The following is a 4,881-nucleotide window of genomic DNA, read 5'->3' as shown; positions in this document are numbered from 1 at the left end:
ACGGTGGCCAGAAGAATAACGAGTCTCGGAGGAGGACAAGCGGCGGCCGTAGCTGGTGGTTAACTGGGAGCGCGCGCTCCTGTCGCTGCAGAGGAAGAAGCAGGCGCTCGCCGCGGCCCTTCACCGCGTCCGCCGCCTCCCCTCACTCCGGCGCCGCGAGCAACCTCACCGGCCGGATCCCCTCAATCTGGACACGCCGTTACCACATCCTTCAAGGTAACCGGACTCCGTGTAAACTGCCTCCACCACGCCCCACTTCTCGCACTTCGTTCGCTGCCTGAATGCGACCACCGCCGATCCATCCACGTGCGGACGCGCCAGCCTTAACGGCATCTCCTTCCACTTGCTGGCGTACTCCTCACGTGGACGCCCGCCACGATCTGGATGTCGAGCCACCTCAATAGCCTGGCGCCACCCATGAATTAGGTAGTTGTTGTTTTTCCCCTTTATATTCCATAGAAGATGCAACTCCAAATGATTTGCTTTATGTATAACTACTACACAAGCCAGCATGTTCAGGTTTGCTCTCAGCGTATCTTGTATCATTGGCCTAATTACTTGGCTGTGGAAGGAGACAATGATTGTGGAATTAGTGGCTTCTCCTTGATGATGCTCTATGACACAACAATGCTAAACAGTGAATTGGAACTTTTCGTAGCAAGTGGGTGGTGGATCGGTTGATCTGATTTCAGAGGATTGTGATTTGATTTTCGGACCTCTTGCAGCTTGAGGACGAGGTATGTGCCCCTCCCCTGGTTACTTGCCAGTACAATTAACCATGTCGGATTCAGTACAATTTTTAACCAATTTGTAGGAAGAGATGGATCTGCCTCTGGTGGTGGGAGACAGACAATGCCTTTTGGTGCTATTGCATAACGCAAGCTCCGGTGCTGCCGCGATGTTGGTATGCGAAGAGGACGCAAACATTACAGCTCTGAACTCCACAACATACATTGCTCTCATTCTGTTGCTATTGTTGTGGAGCGCTGAGGATGCACGCGCCATGGACGCCGGGTCTTCCAATCAGGAGACGCGAAATCTGCCACTGCCTGGTCTCTATGTGCGCTGGTATGCTTTGTGTGTGATTCAAAGTTTGGCAACTGGCATGATGTGAGAAAAAACATCAGTGGATACTGCTCATCAATTGCTGGCAGTTGGTTTGTTAGTTTAGACCAACGAGTGAATCCACAGGTGATGTTTGCAGCAATAAAACTGCAACCTTCATTACAGGACAAGTTAACCTGAATCTAATGAATTTGTCTTCACATAATGTTCTCTTAGTTGGATTGCAGCATGCAGCAAGGTGAGCAACCAATAATCATCGTGAGATTTCTTTTCTGAATGCCGAAGAAAGCTACCGAGCAAGTTCATGTATGTACAACACTTCTAATTGTTGCTTTTAGAGAAGCCCCAGTTGTAGGTAAGCCACACTGCCAATCTCATCTTACTACTCCCTCTGTCTCAAAATTCTTGTCTTAGATTTGTCTAGATACGGATGTATCTAATGCTAAAATGTGACTTGATACATCTGTATGTAGACAAATCTAAGACAAGAATTTTGGGACGGACGGAGTACTATATATTTCTATTACTATCTCTTCTCCCTTATTTTAGCGAATGTATTCAGCTGCGATGTCGTTACACAGCTCTTTATGTTTTTAGTCTTTTTATTTACTAGCATTGTGCTCCGCTTTGAGATTCAAAGAATCACAAATGAACTGTGAGACTATTATGCCCAGAATTAGCGAAGAGCCTAAGACATGCTAAAAACATTTTTTAGCTAAGATAGTTATGAAAAAGAGACTTTGTTAATCAGTACTGACATGCATAACATCGATGCTAGAATCTTATTTTTTTTGTGTATAATATGAACAACATGATTTTTTCCAGGTCATAAATTGCTTGGAAAAATGAAACATCGATGCTAGAATCCTGACGAGACTGTCAGATGAGGGAGATTATTTTGGCTGATGGTGTCGTGGCGGCTGCATGGCGGAGGGCTGCACGCTTGACTTCGACATCGCCATCTTCAACATGGATAAGATCTCCCTTGCCAGCCACAATGAGGCCCGCACCTGCACTGCTGTTTCCATTCCTTCTCCCTCTGCAGGAATTGGCTTCTAATGTTTTTTTGTTTTGTGTCTGTCTCTGCAGTATATGGTGGCGGGCGGGCGTAACCTCTTACCACTGCTCCCGGAGGCGTCAAGGGCGTCATGCCCTCTGTCTTGATCGGATGGGGATCCCAAGTTCAGTCCCATCTTCGCTTTGCTCCCCCTCACTGCAGTTTCTCTCCTATCTGTCGAGATTTACTATGTTTCTCTACAGCTATTCTACTTGATATTGTTCTTGGAGCATCAAAGGCAATTGCTTTACTGGTCAACATGTGTAGGAGGGTTTGTGGTTTAGCGTTATTATACCTCTGTAAATACACGTATAGGAGGATTCCTGGAGCTTTGCACAATCAGTAAGGCCATCAAAGCTAATTGCCTTGCTGGTCAACATGTATAGGAGGACCTCTGTACATACATGTTTGCTCTTTGCTATAAAAGAAGTCTCCTTTGGTGGTGAGAATAAAAAGGAAGAAATCTACTACTCACAATAAAATTTAATTGGGTGAACTATAGAAGCTGAATTTGTTAGAGAAAGGTTGAGAACCCACTCTTTCTTTCTTGCAGGATTGAGAAGATTGTGACTTTGAAACCTTTTAGATGTACAGAAAGAAAGCAGATTGTGGTCAACTGGGAGAACGACGAGTCTCGGAGGAGGACAAGTGGCGGGTGTAGCTGGTGGTCAAATTTATGGTATGGGGAGAGTGGTTTCACATATTGTACTTGTACAGAAAGAGAGCACATTGTGTTTATTTTCGGAGGATAAATTTTGCCAGCAATTGTGGTGCTTGCAAGTGTTGATTTAGTTGTCTCACCACTGATTCTACTGAAGATATAATTTGTATTGAGTTATATATATTGTGCTAATCCTAACGTTAGTATAAGCAACCTAACATGTTGAGTTTACTGCAATGAAAACAAAAAGAATTTAATATTGTATACGGTGTTACATGTCATAATATGTTTAGTTCCTGTTAGTTCTATTTATTTGCATCTTCTGCTTTCCGTCCATCGAGACATGCAACACATGGAGAACCAGAAACTAGGTGCAATCTGATGCTCCCTTGGTAGAACCTGCTTTGAGAAAATAGTACCCAATGTTCCAAACTTTCCACTCTCTTTTGGTGACTATTCTGTGATTCTTCCTTGGTAAAATAGTACCCACTTTGAAACCTTTTAGATCCCCCCTTCCTGCACCACACTCATCATGTAGTTTGATCAGCTTGTGATATATCTTGCATGTTCGAAACTATTATATTGTATGAATACCTATGCAGGTCATTAGGTAGAGTTGGAGTTGGTTGTGATGTACATCTCTGGTCTTGTAGTTTGAGTGTTTGATTAATGTACTGTTGTATTAATGCGTTTTTATTAATTATGTATGGTTGTCTGGTTAAGAAGTCCACTATGTGCATGTTCGATACGAGATAATTATGTCTTAACTAGGATGACTTAAAAAATTCTTTCTACGATTATACGTGCATTGCACGTGCACGCTTACTAGCTGTGGAATAAAACATCCTTTCTCCCCGCAAAAAAAAACTAATCCTATGTGATGCTGCATGTACCCCACACACCACTAACTACGGCAAGTCAAACTAATCCTATGTGATGGACTCGAGTACAAATTGTAAGTTAATTTGGGAAATGTGCCACACGATGGTGGTTACCGTGTTATCTCATATAGATGAATTACAAGAGATATATAAGGAATATAACCAGAACATATCCTAACCATAATGGCCTGATTACATGCTATACGTGAGGCACAATATATGGTAAAAGGATCAAGGAATATCATTCAGATATTTGGTTGCCTAACACTCCCCCGCAGTCACAACAGGAAATTCTCGGACGCTGAGACTGGAGCGGAAATCCAAGAACAGTGGTGATGGCAGCCCCTTGGTGAAGATGTCGGCGATTATCGAGAAGAAGGTACATGGAGGACGCAGATGTGGCCCAAGGCGACACGGTCCCGCACAAAGTGAAGATCAATCTCGATATGCTTCATGCATTGGTGTTGTTCCGGGTTTGTCAACATGTACACGACACTCACATTGTTGCAAAAGATGGCAATGGCTCGAGGAAGGGGGCACCGAAGCTCCTTGAGGAGTTGTCGTATCCAGCTGGCCTCGGCAACGGCGTTGGCGACAACTCGGTACTCTGCTTCAACACTGGAACGTGAGACAGTGTGTTGGCGTTTGAAGGACCATGACACAAGGTTGTCACCATAGAAGACATAGTAACCGGATGTGGAGCGACGAGTGTTGGGGTAGCCAGCCCAGTCAGCGTCAGTGCAGGCTACCAACGTGTCAGTAGCCGACGGGGTGAGATAAAGGCCATGATGGAGAGTACCTTTAACATACTGGAGTACCCGTTTGACCAAGGAGAGATGTTGGTCACGAGGATCATGCATGTGCAAGCAAATTTGTTATACAGCATATGCAATGTCCGGTCAAGTAAATGTCAGGTACTGTAGAGCACCGGCGCGGCTGCGGTACTCTGTCGGATCGGCAACAGGAGAACCGGCAGAGGCGGCCAATTTGGGAGCCGTGTCCATAAGAGTTGGTGAAGGCTTGCAGGCAGACATGCCGGCGTGCTCAGCTATACCGAGGAAGTAGTGCAGCTCAACCATGTCATTCATGGCAAACTTGGAACTGAGGGCAGTGATGACGCGCTCGAGGAGTGTAGTCGAGGAAGCCGTCAAAATGATGTCGTCGACGTAGAGTAGGAAGAATGATGCACCAAACATGTTACGAAGTACGAATAACGG

This window comes from Triticum urartu, chromosome 1A (assembly GCF_056163025.1).
Source record: "Triticum urartu cultivar PI428250 chromosome 1A, HENAU_Tu73, whole genome shotgun sequence".
In the NCBI taxonomy this organism is placed as follows: Eukaryota; Viridiplantae; Streptophyta; class Magnoliopsida; order Poales; family Poaceae; genus Triticum; species Triticum urartu.
This window is presented reverse-complemented; position numbering follows the sequence as displayed.